At 45.1% G+C, this 27464-nt stretch overlaps 1 protein-coding gene across 10 annotated transcripts in view; it reads left to right on the top strand.

Annotated features, from left to right (window-relative positions):
* LOC123994593 (DENN domain-containing protein 5B-like) overlaps nt 1-27464 on the top strand; it is a 118661-nt gene that overhangs the window by 37153 nt on the left and 54044 nt on the right. The gene's annotated exons all lie outside the window — the stretch shown is intronic.

The following is a 27464-nucleotide window of genomic DNA, read 5'->3' as shown; positions in this document are numbered from 1 at the left end:
TTGGGAGAATCAAATGATGAAGAAAAGGGAGAGAGAATTTCTGAAGGGCAAGAGCGGGATAGAAATGTAGAAGAAGAAAGAGGCTTCTGGATGAAAGCGAGGGGGAAAATCCCTCTCAGATGAAGAGCCGTGTGTGGTTTAGTGCACGCTGGTTCCTTTCCATCAATCACAGGATGATAATACTACACCGCCCAGTGTCCCTAGCAACACGGGTCACACCGTCAGCAGAATAGCACCCGGCCTCCTCCTCTCCTTTACGTAACTAACACCCGATAGCCATCACCACGGCAGCCATCCAGGGCCATCTCCCGTGACAGATTACAGAACAGGGCAGTGGTAGGCTGCTGGCGGTGCCTAGCAACAGGACTATCGCCGCGGCGTCCAGTGTGAAGCCATGCTACTGGACAGTTGGGGATTATTCATGTTGTGTAAATCAGAACATTGAAGAGCTGAAATGTATTAATTACGTCATTCCTGTGTGCCAGCCAGACCAGTTGATGAATGAGAAGAGAAGCATGTTTTTATAGAGATTGCCATGATCACAGACATGCAACATATGTGAGCTTGGTGTAGCAAGTATGGTTTTTAGAGCCCTTTTCTCATCTGTGAATCTGTCCAACAAGCATTTTTATGTAACGTCAACATGTATGAATCTCTATTTTAATATCGGTTTCAATGTACTTAGTTAGATTATGGATGTTTGGATACATTTGTGAATATATTTGAAGAGCTCCAGTGCAGCCAATAGTAATGTTGATTCAACGACTTGATAGAGGCTAAAGCTGAGTCACATCGGCTGTCCAGTCCAGAAGGAAACCAACAACCTCCAAGGCCCTCGGAACATTCCAGAACATCTAGTTGCCATGACAACCCCGGGATATGTATCCAATTGCTTCACAGTATGGTCAATCTGCTAGGGATTAATTGGAAGGCATTCTCTGTTGTGGCTGCTGGGAAACGATCTTTCAAAGTGTGTGTGTCTGTGTCTTTCTGGGGACGCTTAGCTGGCCGGTAATGTCGACTTTGTTCTTTGACCGAGCACCAACTCATCCAGCGACCTGTGCCCTGTGATAAGCCTGCTGGGTAAACAATAGGTGACCGCAATCTGATAGGACACATTGTTCTCTCTGTTTCTCTTTCCCTCTCTGTGTCTTTCACAGGACAAAGACGCGCGCGCACACACACGCTTGTGGCTGTCGCTACATCCCCAGGCTGTCCCTACAGGTCTCATGTTGACAGAGAGATCAGCAGAGGCTGAGAGCTCCTCAGTGGCCTACAGACACACCGCCATGATAAAGACATGTAATAAATAGCTCCGGTGGTAGTGTCACGGTGACCATAAAGCCTGAAAGACTGTGGGTAGTCATTGGCTAGGACTGTCTCTTCTCCGTCACACGCTGATGATTCATAAAGAGTGGCGTTTATGGAAAATGATGGAGCAGAGAGGGACAATGGGCTGGCAATGCAGGACTAGAGCTAACAGAGAACCCTGTATGTTCTAGCCATTCTGTTTCTATGTACAACATACAACATACTTCTCCTGTCTGCTCCATTGAAATATCATTCATTTAATGATCTGCTCATTAAAGCAGACTATTAAATGGGGGAGCGAGAGAATGAGGCAGGTAGAGTGCACAAGAGGGCGAAGGCAAAAGTAGTGCACTTTATTGGAGGCTGAGTGTCATTTGCGATGTAGACATTCACACCGCTGGAGGACTGTGATTGTTTGCCACTTAAGCGCTTTTCTGTAACAGTCAGCAGTCAGCAGTGTTAGGTTCTAATTATCAGAGCAAATAACTCACGGGCACTAGAGAAGCTTAACCAAGGAAAATTCTCAGCAACGGGTCGACACAGCTGTAATTCAGACACAGACATGGATTCCCCTGTGGTGGTATTCATACCCCACTTTGGGTGGAGTCTCTTCCTTATCTCTAAACATTGCATCATTCTTGCTAAGCAGGGAGCTAAGTGATATGAGCCTTCAACAGTTTCTGCCCTTATCAGTGCTGTCACATGTTTTCTCTGCCCGCAGCCCCTCCCAAGCTTCATTATGCCCCCCCCCCCCCCCCCAACAATGTTCCACGTTGAACCCCGACTCCAACGGCAGAAAGGGAAAGAGGACTCCTGTGCCGTGACAGTGTAGATGAGTTTGGTGTTTAGGAGTTGGAGTGGAGTTTCTAATGAAGAAGAGGGAAGTAGGAGGCAGGGGTTCTGTGCTATCTAACCTCCAAACAAGCTTCAATGCCATAACACTCCTTCCGTGGCCTCCAACTGCTCTTAAACGCTAGTAAAACCAAATGCATGCTTTTCAACCGTTCGCTGCCTGCACCCGCACGCCCGACTAGCATCACCACCCTGGATGGTTCCGACCTAGAATATGTGGACATCTATAAGTACCTAGGTGTCTGGCTAGACTGCAAACTCTCCTTCCAGACTCATATCAAACATCTCCAATCTAAAATCAAATCTAGAATCAGCTTTCTATTCCGTAACAAAGCCTCCTTCACTCACGCCGCCAAACTTACCCTAGTAAAACTGACTATCCTACCGATCCTCGACTTCGGCGATGTCATCTACAAAATGGCTTCCAACACTCTACTCAGCAAACTGGATGCAGTCTAACACAGTGCCATCCGTTTTGTTACCAAAGTGCCTTATACCACCCACTACTGCGACCTGTATGCTCTAGTCGGCTGGCCCTGGCTACATATTCGTCGCCAGACCCACTGGCTCCAGGTCATCTACAAGTCCATGTTAGGTAAAGCTCCGCCTTATCTCAGTTCACTGGTCATGATGGGCAACACCCACCCATAGCACACGTTCCAGCAGGTGTATCTCACTGATCATCCCTAAAGCCAACACCTCATTTGGCCGCCTTTCGTTCCAGTTCTCTGCTGCCTGTGACTGGAACGAATTGCAAAAATCGGTGAAGTTGGAGACTTATCTCCCTCACCAACTTTAAACATCTGCTATCTGAGCAGCTAACCGATCGCTGCAGCTGTACATAGTCTATCGGTAAATAGCCCACCCAATCTACCTACCTCATCCCCATACTGTTTATATTTATTTACTTTTCTGCTCTTTTGCACACCAGTATATCTTCCTGTACATGACCATCTGATCATGTATCACTCCAGTGTTAATCTGCAAAATTGTAATTATTTGCCTACCTCCTCATGCCTTTTGCACACAATGTATATAGAATCTCTTTTTTTCTACTGTTATTGACTGTTAATTGTTTACTCCATGTGTAACTCTGTGTTGTCTGTTCACACTGCTATGCTTTATCTTGGCCAGGTCACAGTTGTAAATGAGAACTTGTTCTCAACTAGCCTACCTGGTTAAATAAAGGTGAAATAAAATTAATTTTAAAAATGTCAGTGTTTTTCCTGGATGAAACACGAAGTGTAAATCTCTGTTCTCTGAAAGCCTCATTTCCACACCAGGGAAATAAGTTGTTTTGTTGTACCTCGCTCTGCTCTTGTTTGCTTTCTTTGAGTCCGTCTGTTGGCCACACCGACCGAGGTTGTTGCAAAAGTCACTTTGCGTTAGATACCCCGGCTGCGTCCGTGACGATCAAGACCGTAAACGTCAGACTGCTTTTAGTCAATCTGTCCATGTTCTTCCTAGTCAAACTAGTTTATGTGCGTTTTCTGTTCTGTTTCAGTTTCTTTGTGAGGGCCATGTTTTTCTGTCTTATATGCTGTCGGTTACATGACGATGAATGTTAGTGGATCATAGCAAAGGGCTGTGCTGAACTATTCAAAGTGAACAGATTATTCCCATACGTTAAGGTTAGGAGTGGTACTGTCTGTTATCCTTTTGATAGAATTCATTCTAGTGCTTGTGTAACATGGATCGAGTCGACCCTCAACACTAACCACTACACCAAATGTACTTTCCGCCCAGTTCAGGAGCAACTGTTCTCCTCATGGAAGCCTTGTTATAGGGTGCATCTTTTGACCAATGGGTAAAATTGTGTAGCTAATCCCCCTTGACAACCAATGGTCCAAACCTTGTGGAGTTGTTACCCTTGTAGGATGGTCAATAATGCGGAGTGATTAACCAACTTTTTATTTAATGTCATTTTTTTCACGAAAGCAAGCATTTATTTGAAGCGCTGAGCGCTTACCAAACGTTTTTATTTTCATAGCTTTTTCGTCATGCTAATTTAGTTTTTTGCGACCCGCGGAAACAACTTTAAAGACGACGACCATAAAACGTAAAATCCTCAATTTGTTTACGTGTAACCTGCACATTGGATGTATTAGGTTACGAAATCTTACATCTCCTTATTCTTACATAAGATTAATTATATATTTGAGCGACACCACTGAATATTTCAGAACCCAAATTATATATATTTTTTTAACAAAGTGAAAATTAATCACAAGCGCGTTTTCACACCATACTTGGTCAGACATGTAGAGAGTGATAGCAGGAAACTTGTAATGGAGACAGATGGACTGTTGTATGAGATCTGATGGGGCCTTGGTGAACGCTGAGCTCCACACCATGGTGATTGATGAAAGGTGTCAGTGGCGTTATGATGGGGGAAGTCCAGATGTATTATCTTACAGCTCTATCTGGTGTGAAGGATGGGGATGGTGGCTTGTTGTGCTGGCTCGTTGAGGATGGGGATCGTGGCTTGTTGTGCTGGCTCGATGGGGATGGTGGCTTGTTGTGCTGGCTCGATGGGGATGGTGGCTTGTTGTGCTGGCTCGATGGGGATGGTGGCTTGTTGTGCTGGCTCGATGGGGATGGTGGCTTGTTGTGCTGGCTCGATGGGGATGGTGGCTTGTTGTGCTGGCTCGATGGGGATGGTGGCTTGTTGTGCTGGCTCGATGGGGATGGTGGCTTGTTGTGCTGGCTCGATGGGGATGGTGGCTTGTTGTGCTGGCTCGATGGGGATGGTGGCTTGTTGTGTTGGCTCGATGGGGATGGTGGCTTGTTGTGCTGGCTCGTGGAGGATGGGGATGGTGGCTTGTTGTGCTGGCTCGTGGAGGATGGGGATCGTGGCTTGTTGTGCTGGCTCGATGGGGATGGTGGCTTGTTGTGCTGGCTCGATGGGGATGGTGGCTTGTTGTGCTGGCTCGATGGGGATGGTGGCTTGTTGTGCTGGCTCGATGGGGATGGTGGCTTGTTGTGCTGGCTCGATGGGGATGGTGGCTTGTTGTGCTGGCTCGATGGGGATATGGTGGCTTGTTGTGCTGGCTCGTGGAGGATGGGAATGGTGGCTTGTTGTGCTGGCTCGTGGAGGATTGTGATGTTGGCTTGTTGTGCTGGCTCGTGGAGGATGGTGTGCTGAATTTCAACTGGTTCTGATTTCTGAAAGCCTTGAAGTCCACCTGTCCATCCACCATTGTTTCATCTCTTTTCTCTTTTTCGTCTCTCAGCTTTCCTTCGTCTTATCCATCTGTAGTCAAGTTGTACGGTGGATGTTGTCTTTATACTCCACTGTCGAGGCCTCCATCTGTAAGAGCAGCTGTAAAGTGACATGCAATTTCAGCCTGTTGCAGGATGTTGCAATCCGTGCCAACCGATGAACACAGATTGGTCATTTGCATGTTGGCTTGGAGAGAGCCACACACACACACACACACACACACACACACACACACACACACACACACACACACACACACACACACACACACACACACACACACACACACACACACACACACACACACACACACACACACACACACACACAGTTGCTCAGCTGTCGTTAGTGCTCAGTGATCTGTTTCCTCTATGGGTGTTTGGTATGAAGCCCATCTGTAGCAGTAAGCATCACCAGATAGTAGTGGACTGTTGACATTAAACAAGGGATTCTTTGTTTGTTTTTATAAACATTTACTCTCTGTAATAAAAGTGACCCTTCTCTCTTCTTTGTTGTGAAATTACCTTAGCATTGTCTGTTTGTTGTCAATCAACTCATGTGTCCACTCCTCTCAACACACAGGTACCCCTCTCTCCGAGGTGGACATGGGGCTTCTAATGGGGCGACGCAATTAACATGTGTTTATAGGGTTGAAATAGGATGATGTAACCTCACTTCAACCAGGGCCATTTGTCTCTTCAGAGCGTTGGGATGCTTAAGGCTTTTAAGCAAGTCCATATTATGCCCTAGGGGTAGATGGGTTGTTCGGTAGAGGGAGACCCCACCCTCTCCACCACTATAGTCCCATTCTCACTCTGCTTAGGCCTAATTATATTCAGATAATTTACGTTGGCTGTCAGTGGTTGGCGTTTTGGAAGCATCGAGGCAGCAACATATTTGACCCTTTATGCACAGCCACACACACAAAACACATCATTTTCAATGCACAAGTATAGTAATTTTAAGAAATGGTTTCCTTTCTTCAGAGCCCTCACTGAGTCTATGCACAGCTCTTAGAGACAAATGGATCAAAGATGGCCGCCGCTGGCCTTCAATGTGCCTGTTTGTGTGATCTCAGCCCTCATTGGGCTGAGAGGGGCTCTCACAAGGCTACAGAGGGCTCTTACATGGCCACGCTGCAGGGATGTGTGTACAGCACTGTGGGGAGGAACTAGTCTACAGAAGGCTCCGTAATACTACCGTAATTAGTCTGAGGGCCAACCAAGCCAAAGCCTTATCTGTGGATATCAAAGGAGACGGAGAGAGTTTCAGATGTTTTGTTCCTCTTTCGGTCTTCCTCCCCGTATCTCTAACTGATGACCGTTCCCTCTCCTCAAGGCCAATGTGTTCCTAGTCCTTTCCTCTGCCTCTGAGGAATTGAAATGTGCTGCCAGTGGCATTGTTTTACCACCGTTACATGGTTTTATTTTGTTCATGATCACTTTATTTAAATCTACCATGTGATTACGGGTGTAGAAATATTGCTAACCTTGACATCTGAATCAAAACTTCCCTTACGCCATTATACTGTGTTTTACTTGTATTTTTTGCCAGAAAGACTGTTTGTTTATTTTGTAAGAATGGCATCGCTAGGCTTTTCTTTCAAAAGATACACCTACGGGAAGGGAAATGTTTATATGGGATGTGGCTAGTTATTTTGGGGTTGTGAAAACGTCAGGCAGGCTGTCAGACTTTTCCCCTGGAGGTTTGAGAGCTGGCACTTCTCCCTAGTGTACACTACACTGAACTCTACAGCTGTTTTCTCTCTTCTTTATCTCTCTCTTTATCTCTCACTCACTCTCCTTTGTTCTCCCTACATCTATCCCTCTCTTCGACATTTTCATCCACACACTCCCTCACTCTGGTCTCCTTTGCTCTGTGCACCCCTGACAAACTCCCTTCTGAGGACTGCCTGTGTGCTAAACCCCTCCTGGAGTGTCTTACTTTAATTTCTATCCTTTCATCACTCCTGAAACAGCCTGTGCCCGCCCCTCGCACAGTGTTACAGCCGACAGCACGCACGCACACCTCCTGCACAGCATGCTGGGAAATCCACGTTGCTTATACCTGCCACCTGGGGCAAGATGCAAGAGTCGCATGTCTGTCATTATTCAAAATAGTCTCGGAACTTTGTTTTTATAAGGGAAGAAACAGTGTCTGAAATTGTAAACTGAAACTGACTGAAACTGTGCTGTCACCACCATGAATTACAATGAACTTTACGGTTTCTCTGTTCTGTATCTCCCTTAAAGTAGGGCTGGAATTGCCAGGGACGTCACAATACCATATTATCACAATAAATGAGGTGCCAATACGAGATTTATTGCGATTCGATCCTACAATTTGTGTTTGAAACATACTGCTCACCATGTCTGCTGCACAGAGCCTTGAGAAAATGAGTTTTGATCAGTCATGGAAATAAGTGCTGAAAACGAATTGGCTCCTATTTTTTTTAAAGAAGTTGGAGAACAAGCTAGTTTTGAGGCAGCTATAGCAAACTAGAGCAAAATTATATTGCGACATTTGTCAAAACGATCTGAAATATCGTCAAAAATACTATACCGATTATGTAACTATCAATTATTATTATTATTTTCTCCACTTTAAAGCGCCATCTTTCTCTCTCCTAAACAAATGGGGCTGATGATGCCGTTGTCATGGGGAAAGAATGTTGGACAGGTTCCACTGTGGTGAACCCAGCTTAGCAGGGATAAAAGATCTGTTGCAGAAGCTTTTTCCCCCTCCTAAATCCCCCGTCACAAACATGTGTCATATTTTTCCCTCCGTTTTGTTCAGATCCATCAGTTATTACAGGGCGTGGAAATGCATCTTATTAATGGGTTGTTATTTCCTTTGTTTTGTGACGATGATTATTATTCTTAGTGTAAACAGTGTTTATTAAGCGGCACCTGTACTCACTCCCTTCCTCAGCTACACCTCCACATTTAGCATAGGTCAATTAGGTGTTGCTGATCCCTATCAGAGGGTCACGTTACAGTGATTCACTAAGCTGGGATAACTCAACCTGGCTCAATGAAGGACCCCTGGGAGAGTGATGCATGCGCCTGAATAAAAATGTGTCATCCATACACCTCTTTCCCCCTTCCTTTCTTTTCTCTCACCTTCTCCTCACCCTCCTCCTCTCCCCTCCTCCCACTTAACCCAGGCTCGCATTTCTCTTTCCCTCTGTTTTACCCTTCTCCTCCCGCGCTCTTCTCTCCTTCTCATGGAGAGGACAAAGTAGTGGGCTGAGAGAATGACAGAGTGGTGACATCACCAGTGTTCTGTCCCTTTACTCGGGCCAATAGAGTGCTGAATAGGGCCATCAGAGCCAGGCTAATCTGGGCTGTGATACATGACCATTGTGACAACACACACACACACACGGGCTGCCACTGGCAAAGAAACTGAAAGCAGATGCACACTCACACCAACGTATTCATGCACACACTGTTCTTCTGTCTCACACACTCCCACACACACATTCGGCCCTGCACATCAAGACCCCTCATGTAAAGATAATGCATGATAATTAAGAGATTACAAGGTGGCGACCCTGCCCCCTACCTAATTATCTTGTTGCCAGGAGACAGATGCTGTGCTGCTATATATAATTGGCCCGTCAGCGTCCAGGTTTGCCTGGTGTAGGCAGTCACTGTAAATAATAGGTTGTTCTTAACTGACTTGCCTAGTTACATTTTTTTATTTTTTTATTTCACCTTTTATTTAACCAGGTAGGCTAGTTGAGAACAAGTTGTCATTTACAACTGCGACCTGGCCAAGATAAAGCAAAGCAGTGCGACACAAACAACAACACAGAGTTACACATGGAATAAACAAACATACAGTCAATAATACAATAGAAAAGGTCTATATACAGTGTGTGCAAATGAGGTAGGATAACGGAGGTAAGGCAATAAATAGGCCACAGTGGAAAATTAATTATAATATAGCAATTAAATACTGGAGTGATAGATGTGCAGACGATGAGTGTGCAAGTAGAGATACTGGGGTGCAAAATAATAGGAAGCCGATAGGAGCTGCTCTTCCTCCCGGGGAAGGACTGCCCGTTCCATGATCTCGCCATCACGGTTGACAACTCCATTGTGTCCTCCTCCCAGAGCGCTAAGAACCTTGGCGTGATCCTGGACAACACCCTGTCGTTCTCAACTAACATCAAGGCGGTGGCCCGTTCCTGTAGGTTCATGCTCTACAACATCCGCAGAGTACGACCCTGCCTCACACAGGAAGCGGCGCAGGTCCTAATCCAGGCACTTGTCATCTCCCGTCTGGATTACTGCAACTCGCTGTTGGCTGGGCTCCCTGCCTGTGCCATTAAACCCCTTCAACTCATCCAGAACGCCGCAGCCCGTCTAGTGTTCAACCTTCCCAAGTTCTCTCACGTCACCCCGCTCCTCCGCTCTCTCCACTGGCTTCCAGTTGAAGCTCGCATCCGCTACAAGACCATGGTGCTTGCCTACGGAGCTGTGAGGGGAACGGCACCTCAGTACCTCCAGGCTCTGATCAGGCCCTACACCCAAATAAGGGCACTGCGTTCATCCACCTCTGGCCTGCTCGCCTCCCTACCACTGAGGAAGTACAGTTCCGCTCAGCCCAGTCAAAACTGTTCGCTGCTCTGGCTCCCCAATGGTGGAACAAACTCCCTCACGACGCCAGGACAGCGGAGTCAATCACCACCTTCCGGAGACACCTGAAACCCCACCTCTTTAAGGAATACCTAGGATAGGATAAAGTAATCCTTCTCACCCCCCCTTAAAATATGTAGATGCACTATTGTAAAGTGGCTGTTCCACTGGATGTCATAAGGTGAATGCACCAATTTGTAAGTCGCTCTGGATAAGAGCGTCTGCTAAATGACTTAAATGTAAAATGTAAATGTAAATGATTCTAGATTTAATTTTGGATTGGAGATGCTTAATGTGAGTCTGGAAGGAGAGTTTTACAGTCTAACCAGACACCTAGGTATTTGTAGTTGTCCACATATTCAGAAGTCAGAACCGTCCAGAGTAGTGATGCTGCCCGTCCTGCATCACTAAAGGTTCAAAATATATATACATGTTATCTATTTTTTTTTCTGGTGTCACTGTGGCACTGCCAGTCTTGGTTGGGTGGGCTTGTAAGTATGCATTTCCTGGTAAGGTCTTCACCTGTTGTATTCGGCGCATGTGACAAATACAATTTGATTTGATTTCAGCACTGAAGCACTGCCCGTCTTGGTTGGGTGGGTTCAGCGCTGTGGATGGTGTGGTTGGAGGTTATGGGGTAAGAGTTGTGTGTATTGTACAAGATTGCGTCTGAGAAAGTTTGGCTGCATTCACCTGGGTGTGTGTGTGTGTGTGTGTGTGTGTGTGTGTGTGTGTGTGTGTGTGTGTGTGTGTGTGTGTGTGTGTGTGTGTGTGTGTGTGTGTGTGTGTGTGTGTGTGTGTGTGTGTGTGTGTGTGTGTGTGTGTGTGTGTGTGTGTGTGTGTGTGTGTGTCTGTCCTGACTAGGCCCTGTGCCCAGCCTGAGCAGGTGCTGGTCTGGTGCGTACGGGAATGTGTTCAGAAGGCCAATGGGGACAGGGCCAGCACTGCAGGAGGCAGCAAAGCTAACTTTAACACTGAGCTACTGTTCCAAGCTGGGGAAGTAAAGTATTAGCCAAATAATGAAATGTTAACAGCTTCGTCTTAAAGCTTATCTTTATAATTTTACAACCTGTACATTTCTCTGTCATAATTATCACATTTTGTCCTCAGAATTCGTTGTTCCTACTTTGTCATATCACAGGCTTCATTCGTTGAGGATAGTGGCATAATGTATTCAGGAGACACTCCGATATGGAGAAGCTTTTTTGAAGTTAGTCTAAAAGCCCATGGGATTGTCTGTCATGATGGGCCCTACTGCAGAATGCCACATCTGTCCATTCATAGTGCCGGCTCCCGTCTCTGTCAGGGCTGGGTGATGATCGGGACAGACTGTGTTGTCAACCATCCACAAAGCAATTCTGTCTGCTACGATCCCACAGAGCTGATTCAAACCAATGACACACCCATCCATGCATGCATGCATATACAGCCATGTGCAGACACACACACACACACACACACCATGGCTACAGCCACATCTGACGGACGCCAACTCTTTCATGGCAACAAAGCCTCATTCTGTGGCTGCCATCCCCAGCTGCATGTATTGTCTACTATAGTCTCCCTCAGTATAGCACGTATGAACACCCTGCAGCCCAGCCTGCTGAACACAACGCATGCATTATACATCACCGCCTGGAGCTACACTGTGTGTGTATGTGTCTGCGTATTGATGAGTGTGTATGAGACTTTCTGATTGTGTAGATGAGCTGATTGCTGCTGTAATTGGCCTGTCTTTTTTTGTGCTGATGCTGAAGGGGGAGTTGGGGGTCTCCCTCCTAATGAGGGAGAACACGTGGGTGTGTGTCATTCTCTGGGGGGATTTTAGCTGGTAAAAGGGGTGCAATAATTGGTCTCTGCTTTCAATCATCACACAGTCAACTGGAGCCACAGAGGACTAGATTGGGAATGGTGGTGGGGTTTAGTTTATGGATGGAAATAATTACGGCAAATTATAATGTCATGGAGGGAGAATGGCGCTTGCTGCCTTTGATAGGCCATGAAATGAATGAGCACACTGAATAGAATCCCATTACTTCATACCCTGTCAATAGAATTCAGCTCATCACAATTACCGCTAGATAGATGAGAAAATGACACTCAGAAATGCCTGAAAAAAGGGAGGCTACTTGTCTTGTGCTTTTTAAAGGTGTTGCCACTTATGAGATCTGTGTGCTCCTCGGTGCTGCTCCATCCAAGTCCTTGATTTGTGGTCGGCTCACATTCTGTTAGGTGTTCTGGTTTGGCTCAGACTACGGCTGTCGCGGTAACCGTATTACCGCCGCACCAGCAGTCACGAGTCATGACCACAGTCAAATTCCCTGTGACCGTTGGTCACGGTAATCCCAATCCAAAACTGCGCAAATGAATGGCATTGATGGGTAGCCTACCAAACTGGCTAACGGCCCTCGTTAATGGCCTGGTACCAAGCGCTCTAGTGTTCCTATAATCACTCTCTAAACACTTCATGATTGAATTTGAATAATCTAAATGGTCTGAATGAGGACAAATGGTGATGGGAGTTTGAGGTCCCGTACCAAAAGGCAAGGAGCAAGCAGCTGTAGGCGATTAGGGCGTAGAGGCCCTGTGTGGTGTGTGTGTGTGTGTGTGTGTGTGTGTAGCACACAGGATGGAGGGAGAGAGCAACTCGCAATAGACTAACTTCTTGCTAGTTATTTATCATCCCATCTGATTACAGAGTACCTGTCTGGACTGAATCAAACCGAGAGAAGTTAGCTATCGAGGCTAATTGAGGCAAGCCATCAGAGCACATGCCTTATTTACTGACTTATTAGTCACACCATGCGGTACTTAAGTTTTTCTACGTGATCTGAGGCCCTCCCAGGTTTGTAGGCCTATCACAACTAAATAAATGATTTCATTGTGACGGTGAATGCTATATCAAATGGATTTATTTGACTTTTTAAAATGGAGATGTTCCAAAGGCACACTAAACATGTTTGTTAATTAACGGTCAATTACTGCGTACCCTGGGTCGGGCTGCTTTTGACCACTGTCTGTCATTTCCCCAAATAACAAATATCGTACACATACAGAGTAGGAGACTTGGTTCTGACAACCAGGGCATTGGTTTTGGCTTGAGTTGACTGGTCAGAGCTCAAATGGTGCTAGGATTTCAATGTGTTGTCCCACGTCTCTCTTTTTGTACTCCTGAATTCTACATCTATGCATCTCTGTTACACATTCCAGGTGTAGTAGATTATCATGAATGTATTTTATGATACCAGCGTAGCTCCATTGTTGTGTGCTATACAGGGACCAAGCACAGCCTGTCCCTAGGAATGTTGTGAAACATACACTGTCCTTATCTGCCCCCTTTGACCTCCCACCTCTGAACTTCAGTGAACCTGTCACACTGACAGCAGGGGGAACACCATGATGAATCTCATGTTTTTTCCCTTCTTATCGCTCAAAGGTCACACTTTCTTATTATCCTCCCCCTTTCCTACTGTGTGTGTGTAAAGATGAGAAATTGCTATCTTTTTCATTGCTCATCCTTTCTCAAAGGCCATTTCTCTATCTCCCATAGCTTAGGATGCACTTCATTAAACAGTAGCAATCTTCCACCTCAGCTGGTTGCTCTTTGAGGTAGAAAGTTCCAACAGACACACACACACACACACACACACACACTTTTACGGTTATTGTTTTACAGGCTTTGTGCTGTGATGTAATGGTCTCCCAGGCAAAATCGCCTAGTTTTATGGACCATAGTGAGATCTGATGAACACTGCCCAACCCTGGATCAAAGAGGTTGATGAACTGCCTGACATTAAAGAGATGGACAGCTATAGACTGCCAACCACTACAGTATAAAAGCCAGTAAGATGACTTTCAGTGACTCCATGTGACATAAAGGTATAGTGGAAAACAAGGTGGCACAACAGGAAAAACACTGGTGAACAGCTGTGACTCAATCAGCACTGTGTCCTTTGGAAGGACAAAGGGGAGCTTGAGAGAAAGAACAAGAAGATATGAGAGAGAGAAGTCTCGAGCTATTGCTCGCCTGAGGTTGAGTGTATCATGATAAGCTGTAGACCACACTACCTAACGAGAGAGTTCTTCGTAGCGGTTTACATTCCACCTCAGTCCGAGGTTGGCACTAAGAGAGCATTGAAGGAGCTGTATTCTGCCATAAGAAAACAAGAAAACTCTCACCCAGAGGCGGCGCTCCTAGTAGCTGGGGTCTTTAATCCTGGGAAATTTTAAATCAGTGTCACCAAATTCCTATCAGCATGTTAAATTGGGGCGGCAGGGTAGCCGAGTGGTTAGAGCGTTGGACTAGTAACCGGAAGGTTGCAAGTGCAAATCCCCGAGCTGACAAGGTACAAATCTGTTGTTCTGCCCCTGAACAGGCAGTTAACCCACTGTTCCTAGGCCATCATTGAAAATAAGAATTTGTTCTTAACTGACTTGCCTAGTTAAATAAAGGTTAAACTTTATTTTAATTTTTATGTGCAACCAGAGGGAAAAGAACTCTGGACCACCTATACTCCACACACAGAGATGCATACAAAGCTCTCCCTCGCCTTCCATTTGGCACCAATTCCACAATTCTATCCTCCTGATTCCTGCTTACAAGCAAAAATTAAAGCAGGAAGCACCAGTGACAAGATCAATAACAAAACTGGTCACATGAAGCAGATGCTAAGCTAAAGGACTGTTTTTGTACTACACCGACTCTGACGCTCCTCGAATGTGGCAGGGCTTGCAAACCATTAGACTACAAAGGGAAGCACAGCCGAGAGCTGCCCAGTGACACGAGCCTACCAGACGAGTTGAACTACTTTTATGCACGCTTCGAGGCAAATAACACTGAAACATGCATGAGAGCACCAGCTGTATCAGATGACTGTGTAATCATGCTCTCCACAGCTGATGTGAGTAAGACCTTTAAACAGGTCAACATTCACAAGGTCGCAGGGCCAGACGGATTACCAGGGTGTGTAGTTCGAGCATGCGATGACCAACTAGCAAGTGTCTTTAAATACATTTTCAACCTCTCCCTGTCTGAGTCTGTAATACCAACATGTTTTAAGCAGACCACCATAGTGCCTGTACCCAAGAACACTAAGGTAACCTGCCTAAATGACTACCAACCAGTAGCACTCACGTCTGTAGCCATGAAATGCTTTGTAAGGCTGGTCATGGCTCACATCAACACCATCATCCCAGAATCCCTAGACCCACTCCAATTTGCATACCGCCCAAACAGATCCACAGATGATGCAATCTCTATTGCACTCCACACTGCCCTTTCCCACCTGGACAAAAGGAACACCTATGTGAGAATGCTATTCATTGACTACAGCTTAGTGATCAACACCATAGTGGCCTCAAAGCTCATCAATAATCTTAGTACCCTGGGACTAAACACCTCCCTCTGCTACTGGATCCTGGACTTCCTGACGGGTCGCCCCCTAATGGTAAGGGTAGTTAACAACACATCTGCCGCATTGATCCTCAACACGGGCCCCTCGGGTGCGTGCTCAGCCCCTCCTGTACTCCTTGTTCACTCAAGACTGCACTGCCAGGCACAACTCCAGCACCACCATTAAATTTGCTGATGACACAACAGTGGTAGACCTGATCACCGACAACATCGAGCCAGCCTATAGGGAGGTGATCAGAGACCTGACCGTGTGGTGCCAGGACACCAACCTCTCCCTCAAAGTGATCAAGACAAAGGAGATGATTGTGGACTAGAGGAATGAGCATGCCCCCATTGTCATCGACAGGGCTGCAGTGGAGCAGGTTGAGAGCCTCAAGTTCCTTGGTGTCCACATCACCAACAAACTAACATGGTCCAAGCACACCAAGACAGTCGTGAAGTGGGCACGACAAAACCTGCTCCCCCTCAGGAGACTGAAATTATTTGGCATGGGTCCTCAGATCCTCAAAAGTTTCTACAGCTGCAACACCGAGAGCATCCTAAGTGGTTGCATCACTGCCTGGTATGGCAACGGTTTGGACTCCGACCGCAAGGCACTACAGAGGAAAGTGCGAACGGCCCAGTACATCACTGGAGCCAAGCTTCCTGCCATCCAAGACCCCGCGGTGTCAGGGGATGACCCTAAAAATTGTCAGACTCCAGCCACCCTAGTCATACTCTGTTCTTTCTGCTACCACACGGCAAGTGGTACCGGAGCGCCAAGTCTAGGTCTGAGATGCATCTAAACAGCTTCTACACCCAAGCCATAAGAACCCTGAACATTTTGTCAAATGGCTACCCAGACTACATTGCCCCCCCTCCTCCTCTCCACACCACTCTTTGTTGTCATCTATGCATAGTCCCTTTAATTAACTCTACCTACATGTACATACTACCTAAACCAGGGGTGTCAAAGTCAAATGGATGGAGGGCCAAATAAAAAATTTAGCTACAAGCCGAGGGCCGGACTGTTCGAATGTTCATTGAAAAATTTTTAAATGACGCATATAGTCTAGTGAACCTAATTGAACCTACTGAAAACCTAACAAATATATTCCAATATGATCAGATAAATAAAGCAATATTTTCATATGGCTCTGTCAGCAATCTTTAATTTTCAACAGACATAAAAGACAAATTTCCTTTATATAAAAATCCCCATAACATGAACATTAAATGAAAGAAACCGGTATTCAAGGCACCATCAGTAGCCTATATTTTCTATTTTAGCAAAAGTGGGCTAAATTTACTTCAAAGAAAAAAACAATAATAGCAATTTTCTATCATCCACTCAACTGAAATATTTTTAAAATATAATTGGATTGAAATACAATAAAATAAAGTGCAAAAATCTATTAATCAAAAACAACACTTTGTTTAAGGAGAAGTAACATGCAGTGAAAACAAATATTAAACTTTAACTTTTAAACTTGAACTGAGTAAAAACTCTAAATATGTGATTGCACAGTAATGTTCACTTGTTTGAGGTTGAGGGTGATACTTGGTGGTGTCCCATCTTTTCCACAAGTTCATCAATGTTCGGGGTAAGGCTCTGAGCTGAGGAAATCCTCAGAATTGAGTGGAGTTGTTCAGCAGTAAGTCGACTTCTGTGTGATGTTTTGTTCAAGTTCATCAAAGAAAACAGTTGTTCACACAGGTATGTGCTGCCAAACATAGACAACGTTTGAGCAGCCTGGATGCGCAGCTGGGGCATTGTGTCGGGGAGGAAACGGGCGAACTCCGCAGCACCCACTGCCGCATATTTTGCCCTCAGTGCATCATTGCATTGGAGGTCAATCAACTCCATTTGGAGGTTTGGTGGTGAGCTTTCCACGTCAACAGCAAATGGGTTACCGAGCAGTTCCAACCTGCTTTTTTGTGCTTCAAAGTCAGCAAATCGGCGTCGAAAGTCAGCGGCAAGCATACCTATTTTATCAGCCAACTGTGCGCTCGGGAACGCACTGGTAGAGAGCTTCTCTTTCATGGTCTGGCAGCTGGGAAAGTGGCTCAAATTTTCTTTCCGCATCTGCGTCTCCCACAGAGTCAGTTTGGTTTTAAATGCCTTCACTGTACTGTACATATCAGAGATGACACGATCCCGACCCTGCAGCTGCAAGTTCATTGCATTCAGATGACTCGTAATGTCACACAGAAAAGCCATTTCACACAGAAACATTTCGTCTCGGAGTTGTGTTGTGTCTTTCCCTTTGCTGTCCAAGAACAGACAAATCTCCTCACGAAGCTCGAAACATCTTTGAAGCACCTTTCCCTGGCTTAGCCATCGCACCTCTGTGTGATAAGGCAAATCACCATGCTCCGTTTCTAACTCCGTCAGAAATGCCTTGAACTGGCGGTGATTCAAACCTTTGGCTCTGATAAAGTTAACTGTGCGCGTGATGATGCTCATTACATGCTCCATTTTCAAGGCTTTACCGCACAACGCTTCCTGGTGTATGATACAATGATAAGCTGTCAGCTCACCTGTCGCGTTTTCCTCTTGCATCTTTTCCCGTATCTTCGTCACCAGTCCGCTCCTGTGTCCACACATCGCAGGTGCTCCGTCGGTTGTCAAACCCACGAGTTTTTCCCAAGGCAGCTCCATCTCATTTACACATCTTGACACCTCTTCATACAAATCATGCCCCGTAGTTGTGCCATGCATAGGACGTAAAGCCCAAAACTCCTCTGTCACGCTTAGGCTGGAGTCCACTCCGCGGATGAAAATTGACAACTGGGCAATGTCAGAAATGTCGGTGCTCTCATCCACAGCCAAGGAATATGCAATGAAATCTTTTCCCTTTTTCACAAGCTGCTCTTTTAGATTGATGGACAACTGGTCTACTCTCTCGGCAATGGTGTTTCTGCTCAGACTCACATTTAAAAAGAGTTGCCTTTTCTCTGGGCAAACTTCGTCACAAACTTTAATCATGCAGTTTTTGATGAAATCCCCCTCCGTAAATGGCCGGGCTGATTTAGCGATCTCTTCTGCCAAAATAAAACTGGCCTTGACAGCAGCCTGGCCTTGTGATTTGGCTTTTTTGAACAGAGCCTGTCGAGATTTGAGGCCTCGTTTTAATTCCTCTGCCTTTTGTAGCCTTTGTTCCATGTCCATATTCTTGTTTTTGTCCGCGTGTTTCGTTTCATAATGTCGTCTCAGATTATACTCTTTCAGTACCGCCACACTTTCTCCACACAGAAGACACACAGGTTTTCCAGCTACCTCCGTGAACAAATACTCCGACTCCCACCTTGTTTGAAACCCCCGGTTCTCAGTGTCCACCTTCCGTTTTGCCATTTTTGATGGGTATCTGAAAGTTAATTTTACTGTGATGCTGACAACTGCTGTGCCAATAAATATTGAAATGAAGCAGCCTACTGCTCGGTGCGTCACCGTTGCATTGTGGGAAATGTAGTATTGGTGCGTGTAAAAGATCTGCGGGCTGCCGGCTTGCTGCGGTCTGCGGGCCGGTTCTAATAATAAATCAAGATCATCCCAGGGGCCGTAAAAAACCTTCTCGCGGGCCGGATGTGGCCCGCGGGCCTTGACTCTGACATATGTGACCTAAACTAACCGGTGCCCCCGCACATTGACTTTACCAACACCCCCACGTATATAGTTTTTACTTTTATCTCTTATTCTTATCCATATTTTTTTTTAAAGGAACTTGTTTATTGGCTCGTAAGTAAGCATTTCACTGGAAGGTCTACACCTGTTGTATTCTGCGCATGTGACTAATAATATTTGATGAGGGGGGGATATGAGAGATCTCTCATATCTCCCTCATACCCCCCCTCTCATATCTCAATGGGGGGAATGGGAGAAGAATGGGGGTAATATGAGAGGGGGAATATGAGTGAGGGAGAGGCAGGGAATATGAGAGAGGGAGGGTGAGGGAATATGAGAGTGCAATATGAGAGGAAATGGGGGGAGGAATGAGGGAGGGAGCGAGCGAGTGGGAGGGGGAATATAAGGGAGAGGAATGGGGGAATTTGAGAGAGGAATGGGGGAAATATGAGGGAATGGGAGAAATATGAGGGAGGGGGAATATGAGAGGGAGAGGGGGAGAGGGATGGAATGGGGAATATGAGGGGAAAAGAGGGGGAATATGAGAGTGGGGGTGAATATGAGAGAGGGATGGAATGGGGAATATGAGGGGAAGAGAGGGGGAATATGAGAGTGGGGGTGAATATGAGAGAGGGATGGAATGGGGAATATGAGGGGAAGAGAGGGGGAATATGAGAGTGTGGGGGGGATATGAGAGAGGGATGGAATGGGGAACATGAGAGGGGGGGGGGAATATGAGAGAGGGGGGATATGGGAGCGAGAGCTCCTCCTTAACCTGACCCAACTATTCTTCTCCTGCTCCTGCCCCTGCCATTACTCTCCTGAAATAGGCTACACGAGGAGTCTGCAACATTTCTCATGTGGAATGCCAATTTATCTTACTATTTCGACCGATCTGCATGCCAGTTATGGTTTTCATATGCAAATTTTCATGAAACTGTTTCATTTTAATTTATAATAACGTCTTCGTACCTCAAAATCATTGTCATGTGGTTAATCAAAATTCTATCCAAATCTAAATGATAATGATACAAACCTAAATAAAAAATAACTTATATTGCCATTGCCAACTATGTAAAAATAGTCTACCTAAAGCCAACAATTAAAAACAATGCAGCCTGCAAGGTAGGAAATATAAAAATAAATATCCTATAAATCAGATTCGCTACACGTGGCCTGCCTGCAAGGAATATATAACATTGTATCAACTATTAACTTGGGTCAAGCCTGTAGTCTATTTGATCAATGGATAAGAAGCAGTGATGGACATGGACAGGAGCTCACCTGAGCTGAGTACCGGCACCTCTAATGTTCTACTGCTTGAGCTCCTGTTCCTCCTATAGAATATTAGGTACAAGTATTGTCCAGCTCCTGCACCTAAATATAAACAGTACCAGCAATCAAAATGAGCCCCAGAACATATTTCAGTCCAAGTCGAGCACTGATGAGAAGACCTAATTTAGGACGTTTCCATTGGATCAGGGCATGACATGTTTCCCTTCCACACCGAGTGGTTATCAAAAGAGGGAGAGTTGGAACGATTTCTCAAATACATTGAGCAACTATTGTCATTCTCAATGGATGTAAAAGCAGACTTTGTTTGCTTGCTGTTTTGAGGTGAAGAAAACAACATTACTTTGAGAAGTTCCACAGCTCATGAGTGGTGGTGTGTTAAGCGAATCAGAAGTACTATCCGATCCTCAAATGGGCACATTTTATATGCCTACATTTGAGCGCAGGCCACACTTCCATGTGTGCGCGTCCTTACTCAACATTGACAGGAGCGCTCCAAACAAAAGACAATGACTCAATTGTCGACTCGTAAATGGAATGAAATAAACAAAGTGTAGCATAGGTTGTGCATTCTGCAAATAATGTGTCCACTCCGACAATGAGAACGGGAAGACTCTGAATAATAACATTGAATGCATTCAAATCAATTATTATAATCAAAGTAACAAACGTTGTAGATTTAGAAATGGTATGTAATTTAATAAACGTAGTACTGGTGACATGTAATGGGGAAGTGATATGCTAACAATCAAACGCAAACAATTCACACAATGAAGTTCTGAAACAATGAATGTGCACAAATTGGCAGGAGAGTGCATTCTGGAGAGAGAAGTGCATTGTGCAGACGTCTGCATTGGCCGTGCAGCATTTATGGTGATATGGCCTCAGCAGAAGTCAGGGCATTCATACTTCTTGCGCTTCGCAGAGCAGTGCAGAGCTGTTGTGAAGGAAGTGTGTTTATACAGGATGTACCACCCCCTCCAACCGTCAGCAAATCATGTCAATGCGGAGCTATGCATAGCTCTCCGTATTGTTCCACCATTTGGGAGGTGGATGGCGATCAGCTCCATTTGGCCTCTGGAGGCTCCGCATTTACATTAGAACCTCCGTATGGAGCCTCCTTCCACATTTTTGGATCAATCATAAGTTGTCTTTTTCTAGGCCTCCGCAATGGATTAGTTCACTGAGATGGGCGCATATATACATATCCAGTGCCTTGCGAAAGTATTTGGCCCCCTTGAACTTTGCAACCTTTTGCCACATTTCAGGCTTCAAACATAAAGATCTAAAACTGTATTTTTTGTGAAGAATAAACAACAAGTGGGAAACAATCATGAAGCGGAATGACATTTATTGGATATTTCAAACTTTTTAACAAATCAAAAACTGAAAAATTGGGCGTGCAAAATTATTCAGCCCCTTTACTTTCAGTGCAGCAAACTCTCCAGAAGTTCAGTGAGGATCTCTGAATGATCCAATGTTGACCTAAATGACTAATGATGATAAATACAATCCACCTGTGTGTAATCAAGTCTCCGTATAAATGCACCTGCACTGTGATAGTCTCAGAGGTCCGTTAAAAGCGCAGAGAGCATCATGAAGAACAAGGAACACACCAGGCAGGTCCGAGATACTGTTGTGAAGACGTTTAAAGCTGGATTTGTATACAAAAAGATTTCCCAAGCTTTAAACATCCCAAGGAGCACTGTGCAAGCGATTAATATTGAAATGGAAGGAGTATCAGACCACTGCAAATCTACCAAGACCTGGCCGTCCAAGCAACACAGCTCATCACCCTGAACGCACCATCCCCACTGTCAAACATGGTGGTGGCAGCATCATGGTTTGGGCCTGCTTTTCTTCAGCGGGGACAGGGAAGATGGTTAAAATTGATGGGAAGATGGATGGAGCCAAATGCAGGACCATTCTGGAAGAACCTGATGGAGTCTGCAAAAGACCTGAGACTGGGACGGAGATTTGTCTTCCAACAAGACAATGATCCAAAACATAAAGCAAAATCTACAATGGAATGGTTCAAAAATAAACATATCCAGGTGTTAGAATGGCCAGGTCAAAGTCCAGACCTGAATCCAATCGAGAATCTGTGGAAAGAACTGAAAACTGCTGTTCACAAATGCTCTCCATCCAACCTCACTGAGCTCGAGCTGTTTTGCAAGGAGGAATGGGAAAAAAAATTCAGTCTCTCGATGTGCAAAACTGATAGACATACCCCAAGCGACTTACAGCTGTAATTGCAGCAAAAGGTGGCGCTACAAAGTATTAACTTAAGGGGGCTGAATAATTTTGCACGCCCAATTTTTCAGTTTTCGATTTGTTAAAAAAGTTTGAAATATCCAATAAATGTCGTTCCACTTCATGATTGTGTCCCACTTGTTGATTCTTCACAAAAAAATACAGTTTTATATCTTCATGTTTGAAGCCTGAAATGTGGCAAAAGGTCGCAAAGTTCAAGGGGGCCGAATACTTTCGCAAGGCACTGTATATTTATTTGTTGCTGCTCGACTAAAACAATCTCGGTCGACCCAGCAGCCTAAGGACAAAACATTCGACCAGTCAACTAATTGGGTTCAGCCCTAGTGTGTGCTATTTTGCTTTATAGTGTTGCCATCATCCATGATTGTGTGAGGACTTTGCCAAAGCTTGGTCCATACTCTCGAAGTGGCTTTGCCTCCAATTGGTGGAAACACTCCTCTGCAGAGAGAATTTACATAGTATTAAACCCCATTACGTCCACCACCACTCAATACACTTACAATGGCTGATGGCTGTTGATATACCCTATTGTTCCCTTTGTGCTTAAAGCTGATGTTGTATTGGTGCTTTACAGGATATTGTCGTCAGATCATTCAGTTCTACCATTGGAATGAGTTGGTCCAGTCTATTTTATTAGTGTTTATGGCACCAATAATGAGTGGTATCATTTCAGACCAGTGTGTATTGATTTAGCCTTGGTTTTCATTGAGCCTGGTCTCCCAGTAGAATTGCATTAGGACCCCGCAACCCATTCCAGCCCAATGAGTAATCAGCTTAATACTGCTGCACATTGATCCTCATGCAATTCCTAATCATTACAATCACTCACGACTAGCTTTGTATTTGGGACAACAGATCCATTTTGTGTGTGTGCACGTTTCTGCAAGTGTGTATGCATGTGAGGGTGGATCTCTGTGTATGTCTGTGTACGTTTCTGTGAGTGTGGATCTGTGTGTACAGTGCCTTGCAAAAGTATTCACCCCCTTTGCTATGAATCCCCTAAATAAGATCTGGTGCAACCAATTACCTTCAGAAGTCACATAATTAGTAAGATTGCACACAGGTGGACTTTATTTAAATGTCACATGATCTCATGTGCACCAATACACCTGTTCTGAAAGGCCCCAGAGTCTGCAACACCACTAAGCAAAGAGCACCACTAAGCAAAGGGCACCACCAAGCAAGAAGCACTATGAAGACCAAGGGGCTCTCCAAACAGGTCAAACAGAGAAGTACAGATCAGGGTTGGGTTATAAAAAAATATCAGAAACTTTGAACATCCCACGGAGCACCCTTAAATCCATTACTAAAACATTGAAAGAATTTGGCACCACAACATACCTGCCAAGAGAGGGCCGCCCACCAACACTCATGGACCAGTCAAGGAGGGCATTAATCAGAGAGGCAACAAAGAGAACAAAGATGACCCTGAAGGAGCTGCAAAGCTCCACAGCAGAGATTGGAGTATCTGTCCATAGGAACACTTTAAGTACACTCCAAAGAGCTGGGCTTTACGGAAGAGTGGTGAGAAAAAATCCATTGCTTAAAGAAAAAAAAAGAAGCACCAAAAAATACTGGTGTTTGCCAAAAGGCACCTGGGAGACTCCCCAAACAAATTGAAGAAGGTACTCTGGCCATATGAGACTAAAGTTGAGCTTTTTGGCCATCAAGAAAAACGCTATGTGTGACGCAAACCCAAAACTTCTCATCACCCCGAGAATATCATCCCCACAGTGAAGCATGGAGGTGGCAGCATCATGCTGTGGGAATGTTTTTCATTGGCAGGGACTGGGAAACTGGTCAAAATTTAAGGAATGATGGATGGAGCTAAATACAGGGAAATTCTTGAGGGAAACCTGTTTCAGTCTTCCAGAGATTTGAGACTGGGATGGAGGTTTACCTTCCAGCAGGACTATGACCCTAAGTATACTGCTAATGCAACACTCAAGTTGTTTAAGGGGAAACATTTAAATGTCTTGGAATGGCCTTGTCAAAGCCCAGACCTCAATCCAATCGAGAATCTGTGGTATGACTTACGCCAGCTGAACCCATCCAGCTTGAAGGAGCTGGAGCTGTTTTGCCTTGAAGAATGGGCAAAAATCTCAGTGGCTAGATGTGCCAAGCTTATAGAGACATACCCCAAAAGACTTGCAGCTGTAATTGCTGTAAAAGGTGGCTCTACAAAGTATCGAATTTGGGAAGTGAATAGTTATGCATGCTCAAGTTAATTTTTTTGTCTTATTTCTTGTTTGTTTCACAGTAAAAAATATTTTACATCTTGAAAGCATGTTGTGTAAATATAATAATACAACCACCCCCCCCCCCAAAAAAAATACATTTTAATTCCAGGTTGTAAGGCAACAAAATAGGAAAAATGCCAAAGGGGTGATTACTTTCACAAGCCACTGTATATGTGTTTATGTTTCTGTGTGTGTGTGTGTGTGTGTGTGTGTGTGTGTGTGTGTGTGTGTGTGTGTGTGTGTGTGTGTGTGTGTGTGTGTGTGTGTGTGTGTGTGTGTGTGTGTGTGTGTGTGTGTGTGTGTGTGTGTGCTACCGTTCAAATAAAAAGTCCTTGTTTTTGAAAGAAAATCACTTTTTTTTGTTTGTCCATTTTTAAAATAACATCAAATTGATCAGAAATACAGTGTAGACATTAAAACTGGCCTTATTTAGACTAGTTGATTATCTGGAGCATCAGCATTTGTGGGTTCAATTACAGGCCAGAAACGAAGACCTTTCTTCTGAAACTCGTCAGTCTATCCTTGTTCTGAGAAATGAAGAGTCTCTGTGTGTGTGTGTACGTTACTGTGCGTGTGGATCTCTGTGTGTATGTTTCTGTGAGGGCATGCATGAGCCCTGCATCAGGTAATACCAGTGTGGTTTTGGCAAGATTAATTGCCGTGAGAACAGGGAGATAAGAGCGAGCTGCCTTGTACCGCCACTGGTCTACACACTGCATCTGTAATGGAGAGACTGTCATGGACAGAGAGAGAGAGAGAGAGAGAGAGAGAGAGAGAGAGAGAGAGAGAGAGATATAGATTATGAGATAAGGCAGGGGTTGGCATTGGGCCTCATGTGTTGCACAGGATGTTGTACAGGCAGCTGTGTGTGCGTGTGTTTTTCGCAGTGTGTTTGTGTGCCCATGACAACTCTTATCTTCTCTTATCCCAGTTCATCAGGGTCATTCAATATAAACCATCTTCCAGTTCAGTTACAACAGACATATCAAAACAACCGATTTGAAGCTGTTTACAAAGCAGATTCATGACAGTTTAGTCCGTAAATAGAGACCGGCATAAAGAATGTGTCTGCAGCAGAGAAGAACAAGGACATAGAGGGGGAGAGGGAGGGAGGGAGAGATTGCAGCCTGGAAATAGGATGCGTGCTATGGCATTATATAACATAGATCTAGAGGGGTTGGCGTGTGCCTGCCTGTATGCGTACATTCTGTAGTGTGTGTGTGTGTGTGTGTGTGTGTGTGTGTGTGTGTGTGTGTGTGTGTGTGTGTGTCCATGTGAGTGTTGCAGAGTCAGGGTTGGAGTAATGATGGTCACTGCTGTAATGCCTTGACAGAGCCCTATGCTGCTGTATGGTTCAGAAAGTGCTAACCTCAATGTCTACCCATCTCTGGCAGAGAGTGAGACGCTGTGTCATACTCACCATAATGACCCTTCAGTCTCCTCTGTGTGTTTGTGGAGCTCGGTTTTCAGGGGAGATCCCTTAAGTGAGACACACACACGCACACACACAGGTGGCTCTGCTCTGATCATTCACCTGGTTAGACATGAGAGACAGTCGGAGTTCTGTGGCTTAGACAGTCAGTCGTCTGGGAGCGCTTTAATGACTTAGCTAGGGCTTTTAATCAACAAACCAATGACTCGGCTTGGAACAGCAGAGACTGGGCTGTGCAGTGTGCATGCATGATTTAGGCATATTTGGATTTGATAGTGTGAGATTCAAGGTGATGTCGTTTCCTGCTTGAGAGTGTATGCACACTGAGTATACCAAACAGGAACACCTTCTTAATATTGAGTTGCCCCCCCCTTGCCCTCAGAACAGCCTCAATTCGTTGGGGCATGGACTCTACAAGGTTCCCGAAAGTGTTCCACAGGGATGCTGACCCATGTTGACTCCAATGCTTCCCACAGTTGTGTCAAGTTGACTGGAAGTCCTTAAGGTAGAGGACCATGAAAAAATGTGAAAAATCCAGCAACTTTGCTGTTCTTGACAAGAAACTTATGCGCCTGGCAACTACTACCATACCCTGTTCAAAGGCACTGAATGGCACACATACACACTCCATGTCTCTTGTATCGAGGCTTAAAAATCCTTCTTTAACCCGTCTCCTCCCCTTCATCTACACTGATGGAAGTGGATTTAACAAGTGACCTCAATAAGGGATCATAAGTTTCACCTGGTCAGTCTGTCATGGATTTTTCTTAATGTTCTGTATACTCTGTGTATCACTGGAAATTACTCAGGAAATATACAGGAAACATATTTTATCGTGGTGTTTGGTTGAAGCTGTGAGTGCTGCTACACAGCAGGCATTGGGCTGATGGATACTAAAGGTGTTTGTGCAGGCTGCCTCTGCTTTGATGATGCCAGGGAATGTCATCCTAATGACATGGTCCAGTCTGCAGCCTGCAGCCGGACAGCCTGCTGCTCACTAACTAGCCATAAGCCACTGCGCCATCATACGTCACAGTCACTGAAACATGCTAATGCATTTTCTCTCTGTCCCCAATACTCACCGGGCCTCTCCAGCCTGTCTCTTCTCCTTCACCACCACTGATACATGTAAGATCTGGATCGATTGATCTTGCTTATACCTATCAAATGTTCTGT

This window comes from Oncorhynchus gorbuscha, linkage group LG14 (assembly GCF_021184085.1).
Source record: "Oncorhynchus gorbuscha isolate QuinsamMale2020 ecotype Even-year linkage group LG14, OgorEven_v1.0, whole genome shotgun sequence".
NCBI lineage: Eukaryota > Metazoa > Chordata > Actinopteri > Salmoniformes > Salmonidae > Oncorhynchus > Oncorhynchus gorbuscha.
Note: the sequence above shows the minus strand (reverse complement) of the source record. Positions and strands in the feature narration are given on the sequence as shown.